Source organism: Marmota monax, unplaced genomic scaffold, assembly GCF_021218885.2.
Source record: "Marmota monax isolate L192 unplaced genomic scaffold, Marmota_monax_Labrador192_F-V1.1 WCK01_AAM20220418_F8-fsc00051, whole genome shotgun sequence".
Taxonomy (NCBI): Eukaryota; Metazoa; Chordata; class Mammalia; order Rodentia; family Sciuridae; genus Marmota; species Marmota monax.
In genome coordinates, this window is record NW_026695202.1 from 5,247,330 (window position 1) to 5,264,757 (window position 17,428).

Here is a 17,428-nt window from a genome sequence, read left to right on the forward strand (position 1 = left end):
TTTCAACATAAGTCCTGCTGAGGTCTGGAAGGAGCAGGGAAAACTGCTATTCTGAGCAGACACCTCAGGCCTAAGGCATTTTAACCATAAGTCATAATTTTCAGGTTCGGATGTTGAAAATTATGATACAAGTTTAAGATACAATTCACAAAATTTTATATCTTTACATCTTGTTTTGTCAACAGATACCATACTATGATTTACTATCCTTGTCCAAATTAATGCACTGGTACACACAGTGACATTTTCCCAGGCTACCCAATTCAAAATTGGTGAAAAAAAAAAAAAAACTAAAAAACTGAATGATTGGGAAGTTACTTGTCAGCTTGGAAGTAGAGTTCTTTAGTTTTCCATCCTAAGTATTTAAGTTCTCTGGCATGAATTACCTGAAATCATAAACTAAACAATTACCTAAACCCAACTTTTAACTGCAAGATTGTGCAATCCTTCAAAAACCCATTCAGATACCAGATTGTTACAATAAAACATCATCTTTTAGACACACATTCAGTCAAGATCATTCCCAAGAAACAATTTATAATATCAACACACTATTGCACATGTCTTAAAGGGCCAGAAACAAAGACACAAGACAGACAGAAAGGAGCTCCAGACTATGGCTGACAGACAGAAACCTTTAAAACAGAGCAGATAAGAGAAAAATCTCCTACACCAGTGGCACTATAGATGTCCCCACAAGGGGACCAGATGTTTTCACAGAGGGGCAATCTGAAATGCAAAATCAAGGGTCTCCATGGCGACTTTACTGCACTTAGTGTCCCCTTTTTCTTTTTCTCTTTTTTTAAGAAGACAGAGGTGGCATAATCCTTACAGTGCAGGGAAGGAAGGAGGGAATTCCCCAAAGCAACAGGGCTTCAGCAGCTGCTGGGAGTCCCTCAGTCCCTCCTTTTACTTACAGGATTAGCTCCTCTGGTTCGGTCCCACCCCAGGCGCACTCCATCTCCTAACATTTCAGTAGTCAGCTCTAAAAAGTTCTGGGGGGGGGTGGTATCAAAATTTGTAACTGAAAGTTCGGTTCCTGACCTTAAAGCCAGTTAATGCCAATTTAATAATGAGGACAGAGTTTTGAGAAAAATAAAAAGGGAGGTTTATTGCTTTGCTAACAAAGGAGAAACACAGGGGACTCTCTTGATCTGGAGGGACAAGGGGTTTTAAAGGAGTCTCACTTGTTAACCTGGGAGATACTCAGTTCTTAGATCCCCAGCAGGCATTGCCCTCTGCAGTGGGTGTGCTCCAGCAGCCAGCTGGGGGCTTCTCTCATCCTGCTTAACAAAGGGGGGTAAAGTTCATCGCAGTTCCTTAAAACAGAGTCCAAAGGGGTGTCAGGCTTACTTGCTTTATTTTCACGTCCAATATCCTTAAGTTTTTACCACAGAAATCACACAACAAAACGCACAAAAACAAACAAACAAAAAACATATAGTGCCGCAGTCTGGCTGGGCACAATCAGGAGCCACTTGTCAAAAGAAACTAACTTTATTTTTAGAACCACACACGCCAAACAAAACAGCCTCTCAGGAAAAACCCTCAGAGCCTCAACTGCCACCACTGGCTTCCAACAAGCCTCTCTCTCCCACACAAGCTTCTCTCCACCTCCCACAATCCTCCTGCTCTTGAGGCCGATTGGCTGGGTCACGTGGGCGGAGCCAAAAAAGTCCCCCAATGAGCAGCTCCGTGGTCTGAAAGGGCAGGGAAACAGCCCAATGAGCATCACCGCAGAGGAGCCAATCAGCTAGATGTTGCTGGGGCCGCTGTGAGCCAATCATCAGCCGGCAGCTGGAAGTTTGCTGGCAGCTGGAAGTTTGCTGGGGCCCCTTCGGCTGTGGCTCTCAACATCTCCCCCTCTCTGTTTAAACAACAAGCATGTGGCTTAGGGACCATGCCTGCCTTAGGTTGTCCAATAGTACATATGGTCCTTACCCGTTAGGTTGGTACCATTGCAATTGGATCTTACCCGTCACTGACTACCAGTCCAGTATACAGCCACACCTGTGGAGAGGTCTTTGTACCAGCGGGGGGGTGAGGTTCTTTGCCTCACCTCTGTTGGCCCCCAAATTTTAGCTGGACGATCATGACAAGCAGAAGGGAGGAAGATACACCAAGCCAATTGACGGCTGCTTTTGGAAAAATTGTACCACCGATGACATCATCAGCAAAAATACCCCAACACTACCACAAGTCGCTGCACCAACAGATAGTTCACAATGCATACAGGTGAGTTCACAATGTGTTCAAGCAAGTTCTGCAAGCAGTTCAGTGATGGCTATTGCAGAAGCTGTAGATTGTTTTTATCTTTGACTTCACCAGCACTGGGATGAAGATAGGAATTCTGGCAATAATGGCTAAAGAAAAAATTATGTAACATTACAGAAGGCACTAAAAGAAAACAATTTTCTTAACAATTTACATTGTCTTCACCGGCACTGGGATGAAGATAGGAATTCTGGCAATAATGGCTAAAGAAAAAATTATGTAATATTACAGAAGGCACTAAAAGAAAACAATTTTCTGAACAATTTACATTGTCTTTAAGAGAATTATTAAATATAATGAAAAGGAAAGGTGAAAGTAAACAAACAGATCTGTTAACCTTCTTTTAAAGAAAGCATAGCCCAATCTACACCTGTGGAGCCTAATCCCTTGGAACCTCTTTCTACAGCACGACTGGAAAATTTATCATGTAGGCTGGGTATTATTAGTAACTGTGCTATTCTATCTCCTGGTGAAATTACTGATATACCCTTTGGAGAACTGGCTATAATTTTTATTTCACCTTCATAATCGGGATCAATTACCCCAGGACTTATCATAAGTCCTTTTAGAGTAGAAGAGCTGCGTCCCAATAATAAGCCTACTGTTCCTTTGGGAAGAGGTCCTTTTACCCCTGTGGGAATGATTTGAACTCCCATTTCTGGAGTTAGTACTGCTCTGGCGGTGGCGCAGATGTCCAACCCTCTGCTCCCTCTGGTTTGTCTGATGAGGGATCTGATGGACAATGTGTCCTGGGCACTACCCTGACAGGGTTGCTGGGTTCCTCCAGTGCTCCGTATATTTGTGGTTTTGGGCCCCGGAGCATTGGGCCCCCCTGTCCATTTTTTGGCAATGGAGCCCGATGCCTTTCTCCACGATATCGTGGATAAACACCTGGTCCTTGTTCGTTTTTTGATAATGGAGTACCCTCTTTGGTGGTTTGAGAATGGCATTCATTAGCCCAATGTCTCCCTCTACGGCATCGTGGGCAAATACCTGGTATTCTACTCCTTTGATACCTAGTTTTGTTAAACCCTCCTCCTATGGGGCAATTCCTTTTAAAATGTCCTGTTTGTTCACAACTGTAGCATGTTCTTGGCCTGGCATCTAAAGCCTGTTTTACTGCAGCTGCCACAATTTGCCCTTGTTCATTAATGTCTCTGGCATCTAAAGCCCGTTTTACTGCAGCTGCCACAACTTGCTCTTGTTCATTAATATCTCTACATAATTTAATATATGTGTTTAAATCTTCATGTTTCCATGGTCTAATGATATCTCTGCACCAACGATTCACTTGCTCATAAGCCAGTTGTTTTAGTAATGGCATTGCTTGTTCTGTATTTCCAAAAACTCTGGTAGCTGTTTGAATAAGCCTATCTACAAATTCAGCATAAGGTTCATTAGCTCCTTGTATTACCTTAGATAACTGACCTTGTAAACCTCCATGTCCTTGTAAAGTCTTCCATGCCCTAACCGCATGTACAGCAATTTGTGCATATACACCAGGATCATACGCAATTTGTTGCTGCTGATCCTCATAAGGTCCCTTTCCTAACAACATATCTAGATTTCTCTGAGGAAAACCAGCTGCTGCATTTCGCCTAGCCGTCTCCTTGCAAAATTCCTCATTGGCAACCTTCCATAACAGGTATTGTCCTCCATTTAGCACAGCTTTACACATATTAGCCCAATCTGCTGGCGTCATGTTCAAGTTGTTAATGGATTCGACCATGCTTACAGTGAAGGGTGCTTGAGGAGATCTTGTCTCAGGATCCCAACTATCAACTGCGGGGGTTGGGGACCTCCCAGCATATGGAGGTGGCCTTGTTAGTTGGACACTTACATCCTCTGGTGATAGAAAGGTGTTAGTAGCAGTCTCCTGTAGAGGTGGTGCTGTTAGTTGGACACTTACGTCCTCTGGTGATAGAAAGGTGTTAGTAGCAGTCTCCTGTAGAGGTGGTGCTGTTGGTTGGACACTTACACCCTCTGGTGATAGAAAGGTGTTAGTAGCAGTCTCCTGTTGTAACTTTCCCCCTGATGGCTTTTTCTGTTTTACACTTTCTTTCTCTGTCTGACTAGCTTGAGAGGCCTTCTCTTTTACTTGAATCTTTTCCTCTGTCTGACTAACTTGAGAGGCCTTCTCTTTTACTTGAATCTTTTCCTCTGTCTGACTAATTTGAGAGACCTTCTCTTTTACTTGAATCAATATGTCTTCTCCTTCCTCTACCATTGTCTGAACTGAAGGCTTTGGACTAAGCAAACAAGATATGAACGTCCACAATGGCAATGTGCCAACTGGCAGAGTCCCTGGGCTTTTCTTTTCTATTCTTTTTAAATCTTCACCATGATGGTTCCATTGTGATATATTTAACAACTCCTCCTTAAAAAGCCATGGGCTACATTTTTGTATTGTATCAACGTATGCCCTGACTGTTCTTGATTTTACTGAGATGCCTCCTTCCTCTAACAATTTACTTAACACTCTTTCAGTTTGTTTTTTACTAATTTCTGATCCCATATTTCTACTATAATACAACCCAACAAGATAACACCAAACAAAACCGAGACAGAATGAAATAAAAAGGGAACAACAAAAAGTCATTATAGCCTTTCTATCCTCCTGACATGTGCATCCGTCCTTTCTCCCTATCTGTTCCTCAGACGTAAATAGTTTTTCCTCAGATGTGAGCGGTTTTTCTTCCGTCTCACTCATCTCCAGGGACAGGCAACTTAAAACAAAAGTGAAGCAAAATACAAGAGGAATCTTAAAATGGCTACCCATCCTCTCGCCCTGCCCTCAGGGGCGAGCAGTTTACCTTACCACTTACCCTCAGTCGCTCCCCGTGCGAGCCACCAAATGCCACAGTCTGGCTGGGCACAATCAGGAGCCACTTGTCAAAAGAAACTAACTTTATTTTTAGAACCACACACGCCAAACAAAACAGCCTCTCAGGAAAAACCCTCAGAGCCTCAACTGCCACCACCGGCTTTCCACAAGCCTCTCTCTCCCACACAAGCTTCTCTCCACCTCCCACAATCCTCCTGCTCTTGAGGCCGATTGGCTGGGTCACGTGGGCGGAGCCAAAAAAGTCCCCCAATGAGCAGCTCCGTGGTCTGAAAGGGCAGGGAAACAGCCCAATGAGCATCACCGCAGAGGAGCCAATCAGCTAGATGTTGCTGGGGCCGCTGTGAGCCAATCATCAGCCGGCAGCTGGAAGTTTGCTGGCAGCTGGAAGTTTGCTGGGGCCCCTTCGGCTGTGGCTCTCAACAATATAGAACACAGAACAAAACACAAGAAAACAGAAACCCGGCGCCGAAACAGAAAAACAGAGGAGCAATGCAACGTCTTGCTAAAGCTCTGGGGTAGGAGCGCGTGCGTGACCGACGGCACCTCTCTACCCTTCCAGAGGAATTCCCTACAGAACAGAACACAGGACTGTCCGTTACTGTCCGGACAGGAGTATATGTGAGCCTTGCCAGGCCACCTCTCTGTCATCAGAAGAGATCTCCCTTAACCGGATACCAGATGTTATAAAGGCGCCACTTACCTATGGAGGCCTCCTCCACCAGGTGCTTGCTGATAGTTTTAGTGTGGCAGTTCACTGCAGTGCTCCGGGGACCGAAGGCTCACTCCGAGGCCTTGGAACTTCTCAAGTTGTGCACCCCCTAGAGTGGCTCTCCAGCCCGGAGCCCTGGAGCAAAGGCCGGCTTCAGAATTTCCAGCAGTCTGGTCTTGTGATCTGGTCGGGCAGGGTCATCTTACTGGGGAACTCCAAAATGTTAGACCAGGACGCAAGAAAAGACCACTGACTCCAATTAAAATCAAATTAAAGCAAGCTTATTATTTCGACCGGCCGGGCTGCCTCTCCTTCCCAAAAACGGTAGGAACAAGACAGCACAGCAGCTTTCCTGCAGCCCACCTTTATAGCCCAGAAAGTTACACAAAGGGGGGTTACAGGTAACAGAACTCTGACAAGCATCACATTAATGGTAGTTTACATTTTTTGTTGGCCCCAACATCAGAATTTATGAGGACCATTAGAGCCTCAGAGAGGGTCGTTGTCTGGCCAGGGAAGGCCAATATTTATGAGGTGTCACTAAAGTTTCAGAGAGGGCTGCTATCTGGTCAGAGAGCCAGGCATGGGTGAGTTCAAGGCACGGGCAGGCATTCCAAGCAGGTTCAGAATTTGCAGTAATTTATAGTAAAGCCAAAATTATCTTTTCATGGCTTTGTGGTGAGATGGCTCCCAATTTTAAGAAAAGATCAGGTTAGGTCTATCAGAATCTAATTAGATGATTTCTCAACTCCCTATGCTATTTTAAAATTCTATGAACCCAACTGTGTCATGGACTCCAAAACAACTAAGAGGAGTCCTGTTAAACATTCCTGTAACTGCCAACCATGTTGGAAAAATCAATATCTTTTTGATTTCATAAGTACTCATGATGAAAGTATGTCAACCTCTAAGTCAAAAGCCTGTGTTTTCTCTTGACCCCATCCTGCTGTGGTGATCTTGGGCATGTATTATCAATATACAAATAATGAAGGAGTGTACAGTCCAATCAACTCATTCAGTTTGATGCGATATGAATGTTGACTGGGTATCCACAAAATAATAGTCTTTGGGGGAAGGAGTTTAAATGTATTCAAGGATTTTCTTTGTTTTTGAAAGGCAAATTAGGACTCAATTCATACAAAATGGACTCACATCAAAGATTCACTTAACTCATTAGTGAGGGAACCCAGAAAATGTTACAATGGGTTAAAAGGAAAATCTAAACAGACGTCATATATACAGGCCATGCTATGGGTTGAAATTCGGTCCCCACTAATGATGTTGAGAGGTTGTGATGTCTTTAAGAAGTACTTATTGGGGCTGGGGATGTGGCTCAAGCAGTAGCGCACTCGCCTGGCATGCGCGGGGTGCGGGTTCAATCCTCAGCACCACATAAAAATAAATAAGTATGTTGTGTTCACTGAAAACTAAAAAATAAATATTAAAAAATTCTCTCTCTCTCAAAAAAAGTGGGCTGCACCCTCACCAAGGGATTAATGCAGTTCCCTTAAGGGTGGGCTAGTTATCTCAACAGCTTTCATGTTCTGACTCTTCCACATGTGCTCCCTTGCATTCCTGCCTACACTCCCACCATGGAATGCCATCACCATTTTACCATGTAGCACGAGGCCCTAGCAGATGTGGCTGCCTGATCTTGAATTTCCCTCCTCCAGAACCATGAGCTAAATAAACTTCTTTCTTTTATACATTATCCAGCTTCTGGTATTCTGGAATAGCAACAGAAAACAGACTAAGACAGGCTACCAGGAATGTTACAGTTAATTTGCTTACTATAGGCAAGACTGGCTTCTTCCTTGGAGGAGTGAAGGGCGGAGATCCAAGGGCGGAGATCCGATGGTACTTTCAAAGGACAAAATCCATTTGCATGTTCATGGATCAAGTTCATTTGCATTGCTGTCAATTATCTGTGACTTATACAGTTGTAAAATAACTCAAAGACAATAATAGGCAGAGAATAACCTGAATGGTATGCTAACAAGAGACCAGTAATCTTTTTGCCCATTAAAAAAAAAAAACCCACAATTTTTGCCATCACTCCAGAAAGATCTTCAATGTATGCCCATTTTAAAAAGAGGCTCCTCTTATTCCCCAGCATAGTTCCCCATTTCCTTTCATTATGGCACTAATTATCATTGGTATCTTTTTAAATTTTTTAAAAAATGTGTTCTTTTTTACATGTCATACATGACAATTGAATGTATTTTGACATATCATACATACATGGAGCATAACTTCCCAAAATGTATGATTTTGTCCTTTGAAAGTACCATTGGATCTCCGCTCTTGGATCTCTGCCCTTCACTCCTCCAAGGAAGAAGCCAGTCTTGCATATATTCGCTGGTCGTGTATTCATACATGAACATAGGAAAGTTTATGTCCATTCATTCTACTGTCTTTCCCATTCCCATCCTTTTACCCTTTACCCCATTTCCCCCATCTGTGAACCTCCACCACTCCCCCCCAGTGTAAGTCAGCATCTATACATCAGAGAAAACATTTGGCCTTTGGTTTTTTGGGATTGGCTTATTTCATTTAGCAGGATAGTATCCAGAGCCATCCATTTACCAGCAAATGCCATAATTTCATTCTTCTTATGGCTGAGTAATATTCCATTGTGTATATGTACCACTCACTGGTATCTTTTTTGTTGTTGTTGTTGACTTGCTTATTGGCAGTCAATTTATGCCTGCTGCCACCCCAAGTGCAAGCTCCAAGACAGCAGAGATTTTTGTCAAGTTTTTTTTATTTTATTATTACCACCTGCCACATTTCCCAGTTCTCAACCCTGAGTAAATTCTTCTAGAGACTGTGGTAACACCCAATTGATCACATTTAATATTTTATTTAATTCTAGGATCAGCTCCAGATACTGAGATAAACGGAGGGTGATCTAAGGATAGAAGAGCCTTGTGTCAACTCCCCATGAATTATTGCCTCTTACTTCCAAATTCACTTTTCTTTGCCTCCTCTGTGTTAGTGGAATCAGACCCTGTGAAGATTTCTCCTTTGCCACTAGCATGATGGTAACACACAGTCAGTAGAGGGCACTGGAAAGAAACTGTGGGTGGAAGGGGCTTCTCTTCCTAATGCTAGTGTGCTTCTGTTTACTTTTTCTGGCTCCTACTCCAGGGCTGACAGAGGTGCTTGGGGAAGGGACACATAGTGGACTCCCTTCTGTCAAGTTTCAATGGCCTCCTGTGGCTGTGTTCCCCAGTGAGTCTCAGCATCCCAGCTGTTGGTGACCCAGCCTCAGCCCTCAGCCACCTGCAGACAGGTAGGTGTTCTCTGTAACCACTCCCAGCCATGGATTTCTGCCCACCAACCTCTGCCTGGTGACTGGAGATCAGCTCTGTGTCAAGGCAACACAGCCAGTGCCTGCAGCCACACCTTCCCCAGTGAGGTCTCAATCCCAGTCTTGGAGAAGATCCCTAGCACTCCCCCTTCCAACAAGTTCACCCTTCCTAGGGCACTCTTCCTCCTTCTTGGGATAGTCTTTATTTATTTCCCTTTATTCCTTCTTAATCAATCACTTGTTGATCATAATTCTTTTATTAAACATTTCCTGGGTGGTGTCTGTCTCCTAATTGGACACGGATGCAATCCATAACTGACCCAGTTCACCAGGATATACTTATAAACAATTTTTTTGCTTGTTTCTTATCATTTTTTCTTGACTGAATGCATTTTGAAAGTGTAAATAGTTACACATGTGGCAATATGATATTGTGAAATCTTAGCCAATGCTTATCTCCAATAGTTTTTTATTTCCCCCTGTGACCATCCCCAAACAGGTCATTGGATATGTGAGTCCTATTACCTCAGAGGGGCAGAACGAGAGGACAAAGGTAGTCTAATATTTTTTGTTCTAAATTTAAGAACCTTGGTTCAGATGCAAATCAAGAAAGATTTGCTGCTTCCCATTTCTTTCCCCAACATTGCGTGAAAAATTCTCCAAGCTGGACTGGTTTATGAATGCAAAGAAAACAGGATTGGTTAAGTACATATGTTCTCGAAAATAAGAAGATAGGATCTTACCTACATTTATCTAGGATCAGCTTCAGATACTGAGATAAGCGGAGGGTGATCTAAGGATAGAAGAGCCTTGTGTCAACTCCCCATCTGGAATCAGGAGTCTCAGGAAGTCCTGTCACTTGGCTGTTTCTGCAGCCGAGCACAAAAGCCTGCATGGAGTGCCAATGCACAGGGGACCCTGGAAGCCCTGCCAACCCCTCTGCTGGCTAAAGAGACGGATAGACTCTCTTCCTTGCTGATGGGCTCTCTTCCTTGAGGGCTGTGAAAGGTAGCTAGAAGAGAAAACCAGCTAACCACAGGGGTATGCCAAGGGGATAGTGTGATCCAAAATGTCACAAGAGATTGTGACCAGGGGCCAGATGGGGACACGGGCATCTCAAGAGATGCCAGCACTTGCGGACCAGATAGGATTATTCATAAGGCCCATGCAGTGTAGATGGCCTTCTTTAAGATGCGATCTTAGCTCTAGAAAAAACAGTATCCGTTGATCTTGGATCCTGGATTTGTGGATGGAGAAATATTGTACCGACTGAAAAAATCCAGCCAAGTATTATAGAACTTTATATAAGGCTTTATATAAGTTTTCTGGCCTGTGTCCCTAGGCTCTCACCTCCCCGTCCTTCTCTCTGGTTTAACTCCTTCCTGTCCCCAAACAGTCCAGAGGGCTCTACCTCAGGCACTTTGCACTTGCCTTTTCTTCTGCCTGGAATATTTTTTTCCAAGATGTTCTCATGGTTCCCTTTCCTATTGCCTCGGGAGTCTTCCTCAATGTCCCCTCCTCAGGAAGGACATTCTTGTCCACTCTATCTACTGCCCTCATCATTCCCGAATCCTTTTATCTCTTTGATTCTTCTTCCTAGCATTCGTCAGTACCTAACATTATATTACATATTTATTTATTTAGTTGCGTGTCTTCCCCTGTAGGATAAACCCCCCCCCAATACTTATTAAATGAGTGAATGGATAAATACCCCCAGTGCTATTAATGACATCCAAGATCAGTTAAATCCTTAGTACATAGGTTCTTTTATTTCATTTTCACAACTGCTAAGTGAGTTAGCTATTCACATCTCCCACTTTACATACAGGAAAACTGAGGCCCAGAGAGTAGTTAAGTTCTCATTACTTGCCCTCAAAAGTGGAAGAGGCACGAAACAAAACCAGGATCTCTCAGCTTCACTCTATTCCCTCCACGACACCGGCATTTAGGAGCTACAGTGTAGGCACAAACTCAGGATGATCAGAGGATGGTAGAAGGCAGAAGAATTCTGGTTAAGAACACTTAGAAAGGCTTTTTTTTTTTTTTTGGTAGAAAATCGCATTCACACTGGACAAATAAAAAATAAAAACTTTTTAAAAAGAAAAGATTCCAGCAGATTAGATGGTTGCACAGCGTATCTATTTAAAATCTTCATGTATGACGTACGTGGCTATATTTTAAAATATAAATTGAAAATCTAGTGAACAGTGGTAGAAACCTGGGGGTGTGTGTGGTAGAGTATTCAGTACATCTGTGATATTAACACAGTCTGTTAGTAGGAAGGACAGAAGTCATGGAAGCAATGGAAAGATGGCCTCAAATTGAACTGCATGTTACTTAGAGCTATCAAAGTGCTTCTCAAGTGCTCTAGTTCATGGTACTTGAACCTCAGGTGATAAACAAACCAGCCACTCTCGGGGCTGTTGTAAGAGATGGTAGCACTTGAAGAGAGGTCATGGAAGAGAAACAGATTTGAGAGTTGCTTTGTATGTTAAAGCCACAAAAGAATTGGTAGGAGCTCTTAAAAGAAAACACACATAAATGACAAATGTCATGAGCTCAAGGCAGAGGAGGAAGAACAACCCGTCTGTCCTCAAAGCTAGATTTTTGAAGGAAAGTTATTGGACGAAACTAAGAGGCAATTCAGAGAAGGCAAGGTTTATTCATATGTGCTGGTTCTGAGAACAGGCACGCCCGGCCCGTCTTTCCCCTGGCCCATAATCTTTCAGAATCCCAGGAGAGCAAATTGCCTGGTGCCGGTGTTGCCACCTGGAGGCTAGTAAAGGAACTACGTGAAATTCCACAGGAATCTGGGTGTGCGTTCAGAAAATCTCTTTTCTGTAAAGATGCACAGTTAAACAATAAGGTTTATGAACACATTTAGTTGGAACATATCACTTAAAATGTTTGCAACTTGATAACAATAGCATTCCAAATATAATTTTTAGTAAAATGGCATTTTAAAAGTTTAGTTTCCTTTAAAGAAATAAGAAATTAAACGTAGGACTTTTAAAAAAGCAAACCCAGTTTGATGTAAAGGGTATAAAAACAAGCTGAGGCTATTGATTTATGGAGACAAGAATTCAAAAAGAAAGATAGAACTCCACCTCTAAGATATATTAACTGAATCGACAGGAGAAAAACATGGATGAATCATGGATGGCTCGCTCTGTTCAGCCGTGTTGGTCTACTTTGCCATTCAGATGTTCTTACTTAGAGGAAGAAAGTAGAACAAACTTTGTGGAGCAAAACAATGTACTGGGGAAAATGTGCATGAATCACCACAGCTTTTCCTTTCACTGACGTCATTCCAGAATTAGCCAATCAGCTAGAAGCTAATTTGCATACAGAAACACCACGTAGTGGAAGAGCTTGCAAAATCACTTTCCCTCCCAACACTCCAGGGGGATCCTGACCTAGGGAGCCTTCTGTATGCAATCCCCACCAATCCACCTTCCAGCAGCCGCCGCCCCATACACACATTTTCTGCAGTCTGCAATTTAATTCCACCTCAGCGGACCTCTTTATCACTCTTATTTAGCTGATAGGAATCTCAGGCTGCAAAGCCGGCTCTGGAGGAAAATTATTTTCTACAGATCAACTTAATTTCTCACACCATGCCTCTTTTGCCAAGTTGGCAAGAAATTTAACTCAGTCATTTTTAGAGCTTTCTTCTTACTTTCTGGGGGCCATATCAAGGTGATATGGCTTCATTTTGGGGGTCATCTGCAGAGATCATTGTCTCCCATGTGGCCCTTTCAGTTCTGGGTGCTATCTACTGATTTTGTGTGCTACACAACACACAATAATAGCTTGCTTGGATTTTCCTTGTTTTTGCTGCTCAGGTGTCCCATAATCCTGGTCATGTTGCCACCTGCCAAGGCTATTATTCCATCTCTCCAGGGACCTGACAGCTCTTTGGGCCACTGCCACCAAGAAATGTGTGGGACCCTGCTCCTCTTCCATTACTGGAGATAGTTTTCAATCTCTGGTACTCTGAACCCCACTTCTTGTTTTTCTGAGATACTTTACTCTGCCTTCACTTCTTAATCTCCCTCCTAATAGTTAAGAATCTTTCAGTGGTAAGTTAAGGAAACACAGTGCTAACTGACTAAAATGAAAATATCACTGTTATGTATAATTATAATGCATCAATAAAATTTTAAAAATAAAATATATTGGCTCCAAATGACTGAAAAAAAAAACAATTTAGAAATAGGACTTGTTTCAGCTGGGATTGATTTGGCCAATCAAATGCTTTTTATTGTAATATATTCCTATATTCCAGGTCACATTCTGAACACTGAGAATATAGCGGTGAGAAAGTATATCCTCTGTACTCCAGTCTATTCACATGCTAAAGAAACAAGCTGTCCCTCCTAACACCCTCCAAAGTACATGTTCATGAGCAAATTAGCAATTGTTGTTATTTTGAGTGATTCAATTTTGTAGTGGTTTTTTTTTTTAATAGAGCAACGGTCATGGAATATTACTTGTGACCCTAAAAGAATCCTGATGTTTATGGACACATGTAAGATTAATGCTATTGAAGTATTTCTATCAGTGATAAGAACAGGTATACATATAGCTTACCATTAGATAAAGATAATAATATCTGCCTTTCTCTTAATCCCAGTGAACCTCCCTTCCCCCAAGCTCCTTGCTCTTTGGCTTCCAGATACATTTGGCTGGAGGGAGGACTGACATTGGATAGGAAAGCAGAAGGAGAGGTCCCGCTCCCCTCCCTCCACTGCTATTTCTGGGACATCCTTTCTGGCAGTGGTTTTGATTCCTCCATGGTCATTGGAGACTGCAGCTCAGCCCTTGTAGGGATCCCAGCTCCTGACTACTAGACAAGACAGTGGCTCTGACAGGACAGCTCCTTCTATTTGTTCCTCCGGGCCTGGGGACGGTAGGCTTCGCTGCTGCTAGTGAGCTCTGGGTTGTCTCACTAGACTGTTGGGCTTCTTAGCTCTCCTGATACCAACTGCCTTTGTTTGAAAGACTTAAAGAGGTTCCTGTTTCCAAGATAGCCCTTAACTGATTCAATTGCAAACCCTTGTTGTATGTTTTAGTATTAAAACCCATTAGGAAGCTACTATTGTCAAATCCATTTTCCAGATGAGGAAACTAAAACAGCAAGCTGCCTAACACTCCACATTTGTTCTCACTGCTGCTAATGTCTGTAAGCAATGAAGTAGCACCAGAAAAAAAAAAATGATGCTTTTAAAGTTGAATAAATAGGGAAGTCGCTGGTAGAGGACATGAAGAGGCCACCTGGGAGCTGGGAGTGTTCTGTTCCTGGATTTGGCGATGGTTCACGGGAGCGTTTCCTTTGTGAACATCCACCAGACTGTACACTGAGGAACTGGGCACTTTTATATATGCTAGTTTGGGACTTAGAAAACATTATACCAAAGCATGGCCCTTGACATGCTGAGGACTTTGCCTGAGAGGAAACTGGAAGGGGGTGGAAGCTGTCTCAGGACCAAGGTCCCTCTGACCTTCCCTTGTCCCCATCTATCTACTCACCCAAGTGCAGGGGTCAGCTTTTCTCTGAAGTTCTCTTAGCCACCTAAAGTCAGGGTCCACCAATAAGGAGAACAATTTAATTCCAATCCCCTCTTGAAACTTTATCAACCAGAGAAGATTAAACTCACATCACAGGAAGACGCCTGAGGAACATCACTACACAAACATTGTCTCAGGTTATTGTTGGTTTCCAAAGAGAATTATTCACAATCTTCATCTGTGCTTTGGGATCATTCATTCCCCCTAAAAAGCATTGACTACCCCTCTAAAATTGCCTCCACCCCGCCCCTTCCCTGTCCCCTATGAAGAGGGTATTTAAGTTTCAACCATTTGGCCCTTCTTGGAGTTCCATACTTTGTGTGCTTCTGTGCAGATTGTATAATAATGACTTTGCATGCTGTTTCTCCTATTAATCAGCCTATTATCAGTTTGTTTCAGAAGACTTGATGCTTCAGAGGAAGAGGGAAAATTTTTGTCACCCTTATATGAGACTTCAATAAAAAGCTTATTCTCTATGTCAACTTTGAAATCTTCAGAAATCTTCCTTGAACTCCTCATTAAACCTGTTTTCCTCCAACACCAGCTTTCAAGATATATTATGTGTTCTTTAATTTAGAAGATTAGAGTTCCAATCTAAATTCAATTCAATATGCTGGTTCTGTGGAAGATGCCGGACACGTATGGGTGTTGGGAATCTAACAGTAAGCACAAACACGGCCCTTGCAATGGGGCAGCCCCGTGGGGAAGACAGCATTGAAGGGTATAGGAACCTGGGTGTGGATCCTACTCAAGAGGACATCCATTAGACAGTGGGAGCTTATACAGGAAGGAGCTAACTCAGCCTAAAGGGGAACTGAAACTGCAAACTAAAGATGAGGGAGAAAGGGGAGATAGGCAAGGTAGAGGTCCTGTGTGGAGAGAAAGGGGAGAGTGAAAGTCCATTGAGGAAAGGAAAGAAAACAGGGAATGCTAGAAAAGAAGGCTGGAGGAACAGCAGTCAGAGAGCAGTCCCGCCAAGGGCACTTTTCAGTGAAGAATTTTCTGGTAGGAAAATGTTGTTAGTGTTACCAATGGCTCTCAGGCTACCCATTGGGGAGCAAGATCTGCACTCAGTGGTTCCCTATGGGACATCAGGGTGTTGGAAATACGTAGTATATCTTTGCATGTAGCAGCGAGGTGAGATGGCACCCAAATCCGTCACCACCACTGTCATGGGGCATGGGCGGTAACAAATGAGGACAGGGCTTGGAAGGAGGAAGCAGTGAGTCACTGCCTGGGTTTTGGTGGCCATTACTTCCCTCCTCCCAAGCATGACCTTTGCTGTGTCCTGCCTGCTCCTTATCCTCTCCCATCACACACAGATGGCTCTGTCCTTCTCCATTCCCACTTCAAACAGAAGGTAGTCCCACAGAGTTCCTGGGACTCTGTGTCTTCTTTAAAGACAGTACAGTACAAGCCATGGGAAATACGTCATACTTGTATGGACAGCAGACAAAGACAAAAATTAGAAAATATGCTCAGTATAATCAAACAGGACGATGATTAGTTGAATCCAGTCAAGCGGGTGAAGCAACCTGGGGAATGGGGTTGGTTTTCTAACACAAATAGGAGCAAAGAACTAGATAATTGTGTCGCGTAAACCCAGGAGGCGGGTCCACAAAACCAACCTTTGCAACTGGAAAGATTTATACTTGAAATCCTCAACTGGAACAAGTGACTAATTTTCTAAAATGTTGAGTGCATCCATTTTTGATGCTGGAAAAATCACCCTGGGACTCACATCCTGCCTTGGGCCAAGAAATAAACACAATTTTCTTGAGATGGGAATGAATTAATATATTCTAGCTTTGGGAAGATGTAGAATTAAATATAGAAAGATCAAGAGATGAAATACATAGCACTAACACTTGTGTATTTAAATTTAGGGACAAACTATATTTCACATTTTCAGTATTTATAATGTTTAAAATAACTGGGTGCATGAGGCCATAGGAGAGATTCATCTTCTGATTTCAACTTGAAATATGTAGTGGAGAAATTGAGTTTAGATTTGGAGTTTATTGCTGAAAGATGTAAGAGGATTTTATGGTTTGCCAAGAGTAGAGTATTAGAATGTTAATTTAAGAGATTCATTATATTTATAAATTTAATTTAGTCTATAAGTATTTGGGAATGTTTTGCTTGTCAGAGTAGGTAATTAATGTGCTTAAAATAGAAAATTGAAAATGTTAAATTTATGAATGCAATTTAGAATGTTTTAAGGGAAATTCAATTAAACTAAGGTTGTAAACAGAACTGGTTGGAGGGAGTTTGGTTTGTTCAACTTGAGAATATTAATCAAAGTTCCTTATTAAAATGTACTAAACTTATCAATAGAATAATAAGATTCATATGTTGAATTTACATATTGAACTCAAGGGAAACTAGGCTTTTGGGGGGTTATTTTTAAATTTATTTATTTATTCTAATTTGTTATATATGACAGCAGAATGCAATTGACTTCATAGTACACATATAGAGCACAATTTTTCATGTCTCTGGTTGTACACGAAGTAGAGTCACACCATTCGTGTCTTCATACATGTACTTGGGTAATGATGTGCATCCCATTCCACTGTCTTTCCTACCTCTCCACTGCCCTCCCTTCTCCTCCCTCCCCTTTGCCCTATCTAAAGTTGAAACTAGGCTTTAAATTTAATCTTTTAGCACACTGAATATAAGTTTAAGAATAATCTTTTGTGTACACATCACCATC